This window comes from Ictidomys tridecemlineatus, chromosome 14, assembly GCF_052094955.1.
Source record: "Ictidomys tridecemlineatus isolate mIctTri1 chromosome 14, mIctTri1.hap1, whole genome shotgun sequence".
Lineage (NCBI taxonomy): Eukaryota > Metazoa > Chordata > Mammalia > Rodentia > Sciuridae > Ictidomys > Ictidomys tridecemlineatus.
Genome location: NC_135490.1, coordinates 47,251,560 through 47,266,459, shown reverse-complemented (window position 1 = coordinate 47,266,459; position 14,900 = coordinate 47,251,560). Strand labels below are relative to the sequence as shown.

Sequence of the window (14,900 nt, the reverse complement as noted above, 5' to 3'; positions counted from 1 at the left end):
GGGCTGAGTTCGGGAGTTTAGACGGGGAAGGAAGCGGTACAGTCCCATCCCCCACAGCGGACACTCCGCCAAGGCAATCAGCAGTCAGCATCTTGAACAGCTGAAATATCCACCGCCATTCTCCGACAGATCTCAACAACAAAACAGGTGTGTGGCACTCAGCCCATCCCCCATACATCGGGAACTCGCATAAAATCTCTCCTAGGCTTGCCGGGGAGGGAGAATCAGAGTGAGCCTGCATAAAGACTAGGGGGGGAACTAGAGGCACCTGACCTGCAACCCCCCCTACACATCTGCAGCCAAAAGGAAACCTGTCTAGCTAGAGCTGGGGGAGGGGCAAGCAGGAAAAATCCAAAGGACAGAGTGCCTGGGATCCCAATTGCCAACTGTGGGACCCCGGAGATCCAGGCCGACTGATTCGTGCGGCCTGCCCTGCAGCTACAGAAGGCTAGCAGGAGAAACCAGGAGGCTAGAGGCAAGGCCCTCGAGACTGGGCAGCTGGAAATTGCAGGCCCGCCGGCGACAGTTCACCCACTGCCCGCATAGGTGGGCGGTAGGAGAACACCCGGCCGCAGGTGACCGATCACCCGCCTGCGGCCTGTGATACTGGGCGGCTGGAGACCGCCTGCCTGCCGCGACTGGGAGCTGAAATCAAACAGAGACAGTTCAGTCATACCACCTCCTCAGGACACCCCGGCAAGGAACTGGGGCCAGTCATAGCGAAGTAGTGTCGTCACTGGAGCTCGGACGTCGGATCTGCCTTCACAGTGGAACCCACGTCAGCAGGCATAGTTTAACAACACTAAGGAGAGGCATCAGAGTAATACAGAACCGAAACAAATCTATAGAAGAGAACAGAAACACGACAATCAAATAGAGCTGGAAAGCAACGGGGACAACATGAGAAAACAAGGGAAAAAAGGAGTACAAACAATGCAAGACAACTTAATTCTACAAGAGGACATAGAAACATCAGAAGCAGGGATAGGGAAAGAACTCAAGGCATACCTAACTCAAATGGAAAGGAATATTAGAGAAGACATGAGACAGCAAGTCCAAGCAATAAAAATATATTTTGAAAATGAGTTAAACAAACAAATTCAAATGGCAAAGAACGAGCTCTACCAGGAGATAGAGATCTTAAAAAAGAATCAAAATATAATCCTAGAATTGCAGGAAACTATAAACCAAATTAAAAACTCAAACGAGAATATTACAAATAGACTTGATCAAGTAGAAGTCAGAACATCAGATAATGAAGACAAGGTTTATCAACTTGAAAAGAGTATAGTCAACACAGAAAAGATGCTTAAATCCCATGAGCAATCTATTCAAGAGATATGGGATGCCATTAAAAAACCAAACTTGAGAGTCATCGGGATAGAAGAAGGCACAGAGATTCAAACCAAAGGAATGGACAGCATATTAAATGAAATAATTGTAGAAAACTTCCCAGAGATGAAAGATGGAATGGATTGCCAAATCCTGGAAGCCTACAGGACCCCAAACATTCAAAACTATAATAGACCAACTCCAAGACACATAATTATGAAGATAGCCAACATACAGGACAAGGAGAGAATATTAAAAGCTACCAGAGAAAAGAGACAGATTACATTCAGGGGTAAACCAATTAGGTTAACGACTGATTTCTCAGCACAGACTTTGAAAGCGAGAAGATCCTGGAACAATGTATTTCAAACGCTGAAAAATAATGGATTTCAACCAAGAATACTGTATCCAGCAAAATTGAGCTTTAGATTTGACAACGAAATTAAAATCTTTCACGATAAACAAAAGCTAAAAGAATTTGCAGCAAGAAAACCAGCACTGCAAAGCATTCTGAGCAATATACTACAAGAAGAGGAATTGAAAAATAGTGCCCAAAACTAACAACAAGAGGTATCTCAGTAAAGGAGGAAGAAAATAACCAAAAAAGTAAAACTAGCCAAACTAAAATAAATAAATAAAGAAGCATGACTGGAAGTACAAATCATATCTCAATTGTAACTTTAAATGTTAATGGCCTAAACTCACCAATCAAGAGACATAGGCTAGCAACCTGGATCAAAAAAACAAATCCAACAATATGCTGCCTTCAGGAGACTCATATGATAGGAAAAGACATACACAGGCTGAAGGTAAAAGGTTGGGAAAAATCATACCACTCACATGGCCCTCGGAAACAAGCAGGAGTGGCCATACTCATATCAAATAAAATCAACTTCAAACCTAAGTTAATTAAGAAGGATAAGGAAGGACACTATATACTGTTAAAAGGGACCATCCACCAACAAGACATAACAATTATCAATTTGTATGCACCAAACAATGGAGCTGCAATCTACATAAAACAAACGCTCCTCAAGTTCAAGAGTCAAATAGACCATAACACAATAATTACGGGTGACTTCAACACACCGCTCTCGCCATTAGACAGATCCTCTAGACAAAAACTGAATAAAGAAACTATAGAACTCAACAGCACAATCAATAACCTAGACCTAACTGACATATATAGAATATACCAACCATCATCAAGTGGATACACGTTCTTCTCAGCAGCACATGGATCCTACTCAAAAATAGACCATATATTATGCCATAAGGCAAATCTTAGTAAATATAAAAGTGTGGAGATAATACCATGCACCATATCTGACCATAATGGAATGAAATTGGAAATCAATGATAAAAAAAGGAAGGAAAAATCCTACACCACATGGAAAATGAACAATATGTTATTGAATGATCAATGGGTTACAGAAGACATAAAGGAAGAGATAAAAAAATTCTTAGAGTCAAATGATAATACAGACACAACATACCGGAATCTATGGGACACAATGAAAGCAGTTTTAAGAGGGAAATTCATATCCTGGAGTTCTTTCATCAAAAAAAGAAAAAACCAACAAATAAATGAACTCACACTACACCTCAAAAACCTAGAAAAGGAAGAACAAAACAACAGCAATTGTAGTAGAAGACAAGAAATAATTAAAATTAGAGCAGAAATAAACGAAATTGAAACAAAAAAAACCATTGAAAAAATTGATAAAACTAAAAGTTGGTTCTTTGAAAAAATAAATAAGATAGACAAGCCCTTAGCTATGCTAACAAAAAGAAGAAGAGAGAGAACTCAAATTACTAATATACGGGATGAAAAAGGCAATATCACAACAGACACTACAGAAATACAGGAGATAATTAGAAACTATTTTGAAACCCTATATTCTAATAAAATAGAAGATAGCGAAGATATCGATAAATTTCTTAAGGCATATGATTTGCCCAGATTGAGACAAGAAGACACACACAATTTGAACAGACCAATAACAAAGGAAGAAATAGAAGAAGCCATCAAAAGACTACCAACCAAGAAAAGCCCTGGACCTGATGGGTATACAGCGGAGTTCTACAAAACCTTCAAAGAAGAACTAATACCAATACTTTTCAAACTATTTCAAGAAATAGAAAAAGAAGGAGCTCTTCCAAATTCATTCTATGAGGCCAACATCACCCTGATCCCAAAACCAGACAAAGACACTTCAAAGAAAGAAAACTACAGACCAATATCTCTAATGAACTTGGATGCAAAAATTCTCAATAAAATTCTGGCGAATCGAATACAAAAACATATCAGGAAACTTGTGCACCATGATCAAGTAGGATTCATCCCTGGGATGCAAGGCTGGTTCAATATACGGAAATCAATACATGCTATTCACCACATCAATAGGCTTAAAGACCAGAACCATATGATCATCTCGATAGATGCAGAAAAAGCATTTGACAAAATACAACATCCCTTTATGTTCAAAACATTAGAAAAACTAGGGATATCAGGAACTTACCTCAACATTGTAAAAGCTATATATGCTAAACCTCAGGCTAGCATCATCCTAAATGGAGAAAAACTGAAGGCATTCCCTCTAAAATCTGGAACAAGACAGGGATGTCCTCTATCACCACTTCTATTCAATTTAGTTCTCGAAGTACTAGCCAGAGCAATTAGACAGACAAAAGAAATTAAAGGCATAAAAATAGGAAAAGAAGAAATTAAATTATCGCTATTTGCAGATGACATGATAATTTACTTAACAGACCCAAAAGGATCTACAAAGAAGCTGCTAGAGTTAATAAATGAATTCAGCAAAGTGGCAGGATATAAAATCAACACGCACAAATCAAAGGCATTCCTGTATATCAGCAACAAAACCTCTGAAATGGAAATAAGGAAAACCACTCCATTCACAATATCCTCAAAGAAAATAAGATACTTGGGAATCAACCTAACAAAAGAGGTGAAAGATTTATACAATGAAAACTACAGAACCTTAAAGAGAGAGATAGAAGAAGATCTCAGAAGATGGAAAAATGTACCCTGTTCATGGATAGGCAGAACTAACATCATCAAAATGGCGATACTACCCAAAGTTCTCTACAGGTTTAATGCGATGCCAATCAGAATCCCAAAGACATTTCTTGTAGAAATAGATAAAGCAATCATGAAATTCATATGGAAAAACAAAAGACCCAGAATAGCAAAAGCAATTCTAAGCAGGAAGTGTGAATCTGGAGGTATAGCGATACCAGAGCTCAAACTGTACTATAAAGCAATAGTAACAAAAACAGCATGGTACTGGTACCAAAACAGGCAGGTGGACCAATGGTACAGAATAGAGGACACAGAGACTAATCCACAAAGTTACAACTATCTTATATTTGATAAAGGGGCTAAAAACATGCAATGGAGGAAGGATAGCATCTTCAATAAATGGTGTTGGGAAAATTGGAAATCCATATGCAACAAAATGAAATTGATTCCCTTTCTCTCGCCAGCCACAAAAGTTAACTCAAAATGGATCAAGGAGCTAGATATAAAAACAGAGACACTGCGTCTGATAGAAGGAAAAGTTGGCTATGATCTACATATTGTGGGGTCGGGCTCCAAATTCCTTAATAGAACGCCCGTAGCCCAAGAGTTAATAACAAGAATAAACAAATGGGACCTACTTAAACTAAAAAGTTTTTTCTCAGCAAGAGAAACAGTAAAAGAGGTAAATAGAGAGCCTACATCCTGGGAACAAATTTTTACCCCTCACACCTCAGATAGAGCCCTAATATCCAGAATGTACAAAGAACTCAAAAAATTAAACAATAAGATAACAAATAATCCAATCAACAAATGGGCCAAGGACCTGAACAGACACTTCTCAGAGGAGGACATACAATCAATCCACAAGCACATGAGAAAATGCTCACCATCTCTAGCAATCAGAGAAATGCAAATCAAAACCACCCTAAGATACCATTTCACTCCTGTAAGATTGGCAGCCATTATGAAGTCAAACAACAATAAGTGTTGGCGAGGATGTGGGGAAAAGGGCACACTTGTTCACTGCTGGTGGGACTGCAAAATGGTGAGGCCAATTTGGAAAGCAGTATGGAGATTCCTGGGAAAGCTGGGAATGGATCCACCATTTGACCCAGCTATTGCCCTTCTTGGACTATTCCCTGAGGACCTTAAAAGAGCACACTATACGGATACGGCCACATCAATGATTATAGCAGCACAATTCACAATAGCTAGACTGTGGAACCAACCTAGATGCCCTTCAATAGACGAGTGGATAAAAAAATTGTGGCAGCTATACACAATGGAGTATTATGCAGCACTAAGAAACGACAAAATCATAGAATTTGCAGGGAAATGGATGGCATTAGAGCAGATTATGCTAAGTGAAGCTAGCCAAGCCCTAAAAAACAAATATCAAATGTCTTCTTTGATATAAAGAGAGCCACTAAGAATAGAACAGGAAGGAAGAGCATGAGGAAAAGACTACCAGTAAACTAAGACGAATGGGGGGAGAGAAAGGAAGAGAGAAGGGAAAACATATGGAAATGGTAGGAGACCTTCAGTGATACACAAAATTATAAGAGGTTATGAGGGGAAAGGGGGTGGGGGGAAAAAAAGGGGAGAGAACTGAACAACAGCAGAGGAGGTAGAGAGGGAAGATGGGAGGGGAGGGGAGGGGAGGGGGGATAGTAGGGGATAGGAAAGGTAGCAGAATACAACAGTCACTAATATGCCATTATGTTAAAACGTGAGTATGTAACAGAAGTGAGTCTGTATTATGTATTTGGGGAGTTCAAATCTCAATTGAGTCGAATGTATGAAAGATGATATGTCTTGAGCTCTGTAATGTTTTGAACAATCAATAAAAAAAAAAAAAATGTTTTCCTTGAATGATGTCTGAAATTTTTCAGAATATAAAGCCCCAGACGTCACTTCCTCACAAATATTGACACACAAAGATTATGGTCCAATGATCTCATAAGAACATTGCATAAGCCAGTTATGAAATTGGGGTATTCCAGGAATACACAGTTTTATTTAAAGAGGTAAAAAAAAGGCCATTTCCATTCACTTGCTATCTACCCCATGCCCAACCCAGCAAGACAAACATAATTCATGACTACTTTCTTAGGAGGAAGGGTGGATATGCTTCCAATATTATAGGTGTTGTTTAGGGAGAGACAGATGTCTGAGGAAATGATTTGTCTCACTTGTCTTAAGGCTCATATGAGGAAATTTCTTACTTTCAATACCTGAGTTGGGCTGAGAACCAGAGAGAGCTCAAAAGGATTGTCTAAGCATCAGACTCTACCATACAGCAATGAGACACCAAGGGGAGGAAGAGAGTACAAGACTTTCTTAAGAAACCAGCAAACCTAATTCAGAAATCATTTTTCAAGTCCAGAAAAGAACCACTCCCATAAAAGATCCAAGGGGCTTCCAAAATTTCTGGCTAATTTGTGAAACTTGTCCCCCATACAAAACTGATTCACAAAGTCTGGAAGAGGTAGCTGTTTCTTCAAATGCAAAAACAAAACAAAAAATTATAACAGAAATAACAAGACACATGAAGAAACACAGAAACACAAATAAATCAAATAAATGAGATAACTCTACAAAGACCAATCCTAAGACTTTTAAGGTCTATGAATAATTTCATGAAATGAAAAATAGTCCTTGTAAAAATACCTACATGTGTTATGAGGAAACAGCAGAAAACTACACAAAAGGGCTGGGATTCTGGCTCATTGGTAGAGCGCTCACCTAGCACACACAAAGTCCTGGGTTCAATCCTCAGCACCACATAAAAAAATAAAATGAAGATACTGTGTCCAACTACAACTAAAAAATAAATATTAAAAAAATGACACAAAATCAGGAAAATGCATGTAAAGTGTAAAAATGCCAACATGACAGTATTTAAATAAAACAATAATTGAAATAAAATATTTTTTTGAAATTATTGATTGAAACAAAAACAAAATTAAAAATATAAAATTTTAAATGTGAAGAAACTCTAAGGGACTTATGAGACAACATCACAAGGACAAATATGTGTTTTGCATGTATCTCTAAAGAAGAGAAAGAGAAGGGTGACTAGAACTCATTTGAAAAAATAAGACATTTTTTTTCAATTCTGAGAAAGAAAATGGATACCCAAATTCAAGAAACTCAAAGAAAAATAATTAAGATGAATACAAAAAGGACCCAAAGTGAGGAAAATTGTAACAATCAAAATTTAAAAATAAAGATTTTTGATGGGTTGGGGCTGTGGCTCAGCAGAAGTACACTTGCCTGGCAAGTGTGAGGCACTGGGTTTGATTCCCATCACCTCATATGAATAAATAAATAAAAGTCTGTTCAATTCTCAGCACCATAAATAAATAAATAAATAAAGTCTATCAGCAACTAGAAAATAAATAAATAAACAAGTAAATAAAATGAAAATAAAAAATTTTGAATGTAAGAAGTGAAGAGTGATTTATCTCCTAAGATGGAGCTTTTAGAAAAACATCAGCAGGGAAATGGATCCACCATTTGACCCAGCTATCGCTCTTCTCGGACTATTCCCTGAGGACCTTAAAAGAGCGAACTATAGGGATACGGCCATATCAATGATTATAGCGGCACAATTCACAATAGCTAGACTGTGGAACCAACCTAAATGCCCTTCAATAGATGAATGGATAAAAAAATGTGGCATCTATACACAATGGAGTATTATGCAGCACTAAGAAATGACAAAATCATAGAATTTGCAGGGAAATGGATGGCATTAGAGCAGATGATGCTAAGTGAAGCTAGCCAAGCCGTAAAAAACAAATGCCAAATGTCTTCTTTGATATAAAGAGAGCCCCTAAGAACAGAACAGGAAGGAAGAGCATGAGGAAAAGACTAACAGTAAACAAAGATGAATGGGGGGAGAGAAAAGGAGAGAGAAGGAAAAACATATGGAAATGGTAGGAGACCTTCAATGATACAAAAAATTATAAGAGGTTATGAGGGGCAAGGGGGAGGGGAAATAAAGGGAGAGAATTGAACAACAGCAGAGGAGGTAGAGAGGGAAGATGGGAGAGGAGGGGAGGGGGGATAGTAGGGGATAGGAAAGGTAGCAGAATACAACAGTCACTAATATGCCATTATGTAAAAATGTGAGTATGTAACAGATGTGATTCTGCAATCTGTATCTGGGGTAAAAAAGGGAGTTCAAAACCCAATTGAGTCAAATGTATGAAAGATGATATATCATGAGCTCTGTAATGTTTTGAACAATCCATAAAAAAAAAGAAAAACATCAGCAGATTTTTTGGAAGAAAACTTTAGGTCAGATATGATGTATTAATTTTTCAAAGAAAAAGAATGCACACACACAAACTAAAAACAATTTAACAACTGAGAAGAGAGCACCAGCAATAATTTCCTTTAAAAATTAAGAAAAAATAACAACTTTTTGGCAAAAAAATAAAAGGTGTGTGAGTTAATTACCACTAGCCTTTCTTTTTGGAATTGCTACAGGCAGTCTTTCAAGTGGAAACAAAAGAATGGTGTAACAAAAAAAGCAAATGATCATATAAACATTCTAGGAAAGGAAAATATGCAAATACTGATTCTTTTTATTTATCAGAAAACATTATTATATTTCTCATCACTGACAGCATAAAATATGTTAATTATTAGTAAATCTTAATTAATATCATCTTTATTGATATTATTTTTGAATAATCTCAAATTATTCTTTATTCATGACTCATGTGGCCATTTTATTTATTCTTGCATCTCAATACATAAATTCAATGGTATCTATGAAATTCTTCATTTTTATAATATAGTCTGTGGCTGGGGATATAGCTCAGTTGGTAGGGTGCTTTCCTCACATGCACAAGGCCCTAGATTCAATCCCTTGGGATATAAAGGTAAAATTGAGGTATTATTAACAAATACAGTAAAGTAAAAATGACAAATCAATTTTATAATAACACAGTAAACACTTAAAATAAAGTATACTGGAATAAACTATGTAAATTATTGAGAAAGTCAAAGATATAGTTCCATAAAAATTTAGTAAAGTTCCAGACAGAAACTGTCATTGTGTGTTTGAGAAACAGTTGTGAAAACTTTTTTATTTACATGACAGTATTTAGGACAGTGAGATAAGGGTTTGGCTAGGTAGATATTTTCATACTTGGAAAGTCATAATATTAGGGAAATATTGGGATAAATGTGGTAGGCAAGACACAAAAACCATTTTTGAAGAGTGTGATGGTTGGAATGTAGTTAGTTCAGTTATTATAGAAGAAAGTATGGAGAGTCCTCCAAAAAATAAAAATAGAGCTACCACATATCTTGAAATTCCACTATTGGGGGGTATACAAAAAGGAATGAAATGAGCATGGCAAAGAAACACCTGCACTACCCTACTGATTGTTCATAATAGCCAGGAAATGAAAACAACAGATGTGCCCATAAACTAACAAATGGATAAAGAAAATGTGATATATACAAACAAATATTATTTGACCACAAAATTAAAAGAAGTCCTGTCATACGCAACAACAGAGATAAACATGGAGGACATTAAGTTAAATAAAATAATCCAGGCACAGAAAAACAAATATTACCTGATTCCACTTATATGTGAATTCTACAAAAGTCAATCTCATAGATGTTGAGAGAATAGTTGTTACCAGAAGCTGGAAAGAGTGTAGAGGGTGGGAGGATGGAGAGAGATTGGTCAACCAGAACACCATTACAGTTAGGATGAATAAGTTCTTGTGTTCTATGGCAGAGGCGGGTGAATACAGCATTGAATAACTGAAACTAGATAGAAAGGAGGATATTTAAAATATATTTACAATAAAAAATGATAAAAGTTGAGATAGATATTACCCAGGAATCAAAGTAATTACATTGTACATACTAATATGTACTTATGAGATGTTAAACAATATAAATTGTTGAGAGAAGAAATATTGCCTGGGACCTCAGAATAAATGAGAAGAAAAGCCAGGCACTGTGGTGCACACCTGTAATGTCCATGAGTTTAGAGACTGAGATAGGAGGATGCCCTCTAGGGAAGAATACAGGTGATTTGGATAAGGCAGACGGGAGTGAAGGGAGTGGAGGAGGGTAAGAGGGTAGGAAGAATAGTGGAATGAATTAGACATTATTAACCTATATACATACATTATTACATGACCAGTGTGAATCTACATCATGTATAACCAAAAGAATGAGAAGTTATACTCCATTTATGTATGTCAAAATACATTTTATTCTCAATTATAACTCATATGAACAAATAAAACAATCAAGTATGCATCCCTTTTCTCCATTTACACCATCATCATTCTAAACCAAACCACTAGCTGGGGCTTGGAGGCCCTGGGATACATCACAGAACTGCTGTGGGAAACCAAAATTTCCACATTTAATTTCCTCATGAGAGCCCTCATTTGCATTTTGAGGTATTCTAAATAGAAAAAAAACTATGAAATGAACTTATACAAATATAATCAACACTCAGAAAGGTATTCTACATAATTGAAAATCTAAAGTGACAGGATTTCAAAGCATACACAAACACACACACACACACACACACACACACACACACACACGTATATGTTGAGGTGTAGCCACAACCCCAGCCCAGGAATTCAGGGCTACATATTTTAATGGAAATATGTAAGCTTGGTTGCATCTGCTACACTTAAAAATACTTCTAAGAAATGATACTCCTCATATAATCTCAATCCCACTGTGAAATCCCAAAAGTAAAAAAGAATTAATTATAATAGTGCTGGTTAATGTTAATATTCTTAATTGCCTACTTTGATGCTAATTTGTAAAACCCCTAAGTAAAACCTCGTTATAACAAATGACCTTGTGGTAAAAATAGAAATTAACCCTAACTTTGCTACCAGCTTCTTTTATCAGATGGTGATCATAATAAATTCCCACCTATAGAACATGAACAGAGGCTCAAACATATCGAATGATGAAGTGAAAAAATAGAAAAACTTTTTTTACTAAAACTGGTTCTATGAACAAAAATATTGACATGAAATATGTGTGTTACTATAAAGACATGTACTTACAAAATGCATGTCTCAACAGAGCAAAATGTCACAAGACAAATGCCTTAAAAACCTGACCATTTCAACTACAGTTTATCTCCCATTTTAAGACAAAAACAACTGATAATTAAATTTCCATGAAGCTTGAATAACACACACTGGACAAAATACACATCAAAGTATTTCAGAATGAATATACCCTTTGCACAGCAGAAAGGGAAATGCCAATGGATGAGTAATTGTACTTACTGGGAAATAGTGAACTAAAAAGCAAAGTAAATGAGGACTTACAAAAATGGTTTCCATAAAAATGATTGATTTAAAATATGAAAGTCATTGATATATAAACAATGAATCATTACAAATCACCTAATTGTAATAAAATATAAGTTACAAGAAAAACACATAAATTATATGTACAGAATGTAGAGAATAGACTTATACTAAAAACTTGCAATTTACTCTTTTGGGGAGACGAACAAAAGAAAACACTGGCAGATAAAGTTGAGAACACAGCTTTTAAAATGATACACCATACACACAGCTTTAAAAATGATACATGTATACTCCCATTTAAACCAGGTGTTCCGCTTTCTCCCTTTAACATCCTCCCATTCAGGCCAGCCCCCAACCAGTTTCCCTTCACACTTACTCCCCCAACAAGGCCCCACTATTGAAGCCAGGTACCAGTCCTAAAACCTCTACCACACAAACTCAGCTGCCTCCAGGAGCACCCAGGAACAGCACCCAAGTGCCTCTGCCCCACTGCCCTGCAACCTCTGCCACACCCACTCAGCTCATGTCAAGAGCACCCAGGAACAGCACACTAACTCCTATGCCCCACTTCCCTACCTCCACAGGCCTTAGCACTAGTGCCCCCTCCAGGCACTCACTCAGAGCAGGCAGCCACTACCCCACATAGCTGCCAGTCCCTCTGCACCTCTCCAGCCAGGGTGGCGCCCCCAGAGGCCTCATGACGTGTGTCTGCTCCAGTCATCACCTTGCAGCCACACACTAACCCACCTAGCTTCTGGTCCCAGGACACCTCTCCTGCCAGGGTCCAACCCCCACAGGCCTCAGAAAGAGGCTCCTCTCAAGGAACCACCTCAGAGGGGCCAGCACAGCATGCCCCCTCCATACACACTACCCCACCCAGCTCTAACCCATCCAGCTCCAGTCCCCAATGCCTCTCCAGCCAGGGCTGCGCCCCCCCAGGCATCCCCTCAAGTAACTGCCTCGCAGAGACAGGCACAGTGTGCCCCATCACCACACATTACCCACCGAACTCCTTCACCACCCAGCTCCAGTTCTCTAAAACCTCTCCTCCCAGAGCCATATGCCACATGCCACTGGGGACACTGGAGTCCTCCCTACCTGAGACTGTCCTCATAAGTCCACAAAGACCAACAGGAGGTGGTGGTGAGGGCCATGCTGCCACTATGGGAGGCCCAACATCCTCACCCATGAATGAGAAAGGACGGCAAGGACACCTTCCCAGAGGGTGACATAGTCTAGGAGCAAGACTGGAGCAGCCCAGGCAGCCATCAGTAGAAAGAATCTGTGTGATTTGAAGGCCCCAGATTCTCCACAATCTACAGTACACTTTTAGGCTGCCCAGAAATCCACTGTGCAGACGCAGTTTGGGATAAGTCCCTGCATGAATCAGTGAATATGTGCAAACTGCATGCACATGTGTGTCAAGGGCGGGGCTATGTGCAGGGATGTTCCCAGGCCCTACCTCACAGTTATAGAAACAGTTCAGCCCTCCCAAGGTACTACCTCACCCAGCTCTGGTCCCCTAAGACCTCTCCAGCCAGGGTTGTGCCCCTAGAAGCCTCATGACGACTGCCCCCTCCAGCTACCCCCTAGCAAGAACAGGCACTTCTCCCCACAAAAGTTCCTACCCCATCAAGCTCCACCCCATTCAGCTCTGGTCTCCCAATAACTCTCCAGCCAGGACTGCACCCCCACAGGCACAAGCATCCACTGTAGGCACTGCATTGCAGTGACAGGCACAGCAAGTACCCTCCCCATGTACTACCCCATCCAGTTCCTGGTGCCCTAACACCTCCCCAGTGAGGGCCTTGTACCTACAGGCCTCAGCAAGAGCGCCCCCTCCAGGCATCTCCTCACAGGTACAAACACAGTGTGCCCCTCCCCACCAACTACCTCACCCAGCTCCGTTCCCCTGAAGCCTCTTCAGCCAGGGCGGTGCCCCCAAAGGCCTCAGCATGAGCTTCCTCTCCAGGCACCACTTTACAGAAACAGCGTGCCCCCTCCTCACACACTACCACACCTAGCACCTACCCCATCCAGTCTGGTCCCCCAACACCTCTCCAGCCAGGGCCATACGCCACACATTGCTGAGGACACTGGAAGTCTCCCTACCTAGGCTCTGCTCCCAGGTTCAGCAGGAAGGATCTCAGGTACTTGAGGACATGCTTCTCCACTGTCTACTGGCCACTTCTGGATGCCTGGAAATGCAGAGCACAGAAACAGTTTGCAATATGCCTGCCCAAGCTTGTGTGCTTCATGCACTCACCTGTGTGTTGAGGGTGGGGCTTTGCCCAGAAATGTTACCAAGTAATGCCTAGTGGCAACAGGCACAGTGCGCCTTCTCCCCAGACACTACCCCACCCAGCTCAGGTCCCTTAAGATCTCCAGCCAGGACCCTTCCCCCACAAGCCTCAGCATGGTCACCCCTTCAGGCACTGCCTCTTAGGGACAGCACAGGGCATCCCCTCCCCTGCACTATCCCACCCAGCTCCTACCCCACGGAGCTCCTACCTCACCCATCTCCTACCCCTTCCACCTCCTACCCCACCCTGCTCCAAGTTCCCTAAGAACTATCCAGCAAGGTTCCTATCCCAAACAGGACTCAGCAGGGTCGGCGCATCCATGAACCTCCTTACAGGGAGAGAGACACACTTTGCCTCTTCCCCATGCATTACTTACCCAGCTCTGGTCCCATGATGCCGCTCCAGCCAGTGCTGCACTCCACAAACTGCTGGACACACTAGTGCCCTCCCTACCTGAGGCTCTCCACTGGGATCCACAATGTCCAACAGGAGCACCGTGGTGAGCACCAGGCTGCCTTTGTGGGAAGCCTCACATCCTCACCAGGAACTGCAAAGTGGAAAGCCAGAAGGGACTTCATCCCAGAGGGTGACAAAGCTTCTTGGCCAGGAGCAGAGCAGGCCAGGCAGCCTTCCGAAGGTAGGTCCTCAGCTACGTGAAGCCACTTGCTTCTCCACCATCTGCCTGAAACTTCTAGGCCTCAGGAAACCCACTGCACAGAAGTAGTTCGCAGTGTGTCCGTGCGTGCGTGCATCCCTGCGAGCGTCCGTGCATGCATGCGTCCATGCATCTGACTGGTGCTCCCCATGCCCTGGCTAGAGGAAGGACTGATAACACACTCCCATGTACTGTCTTCAGGAATTGGGGTGGGGTCACCAGGGAGGACC

The 14,900-nt window shown here is 40.5% G+C and overlaps 1 long non-coding RNA gene across 1 annotated transcript in view; it reads right to left on the bottom strand.

The window, feature by feature from the left end:
- The window catches only part of LOC144370362 (uncharacterized), a 46,822-nt gene extending 31,980 nt beyond the window's left edge, over window positions 1-14,842 (bottom strand). Inside the window, exon 1 of the long non-coding RNA XR_013430345.1 lies at window positions 13,825-14,842. This is a non-coding gene — a long non-coding RNA (uncharacterized LOC144370362). The remainder of the gene's footprint in view (window positions 1-13,824) is intronic.
- Between the last annotated feature and the right edge of the window lie 58 nt (window positions 14,843-14,900).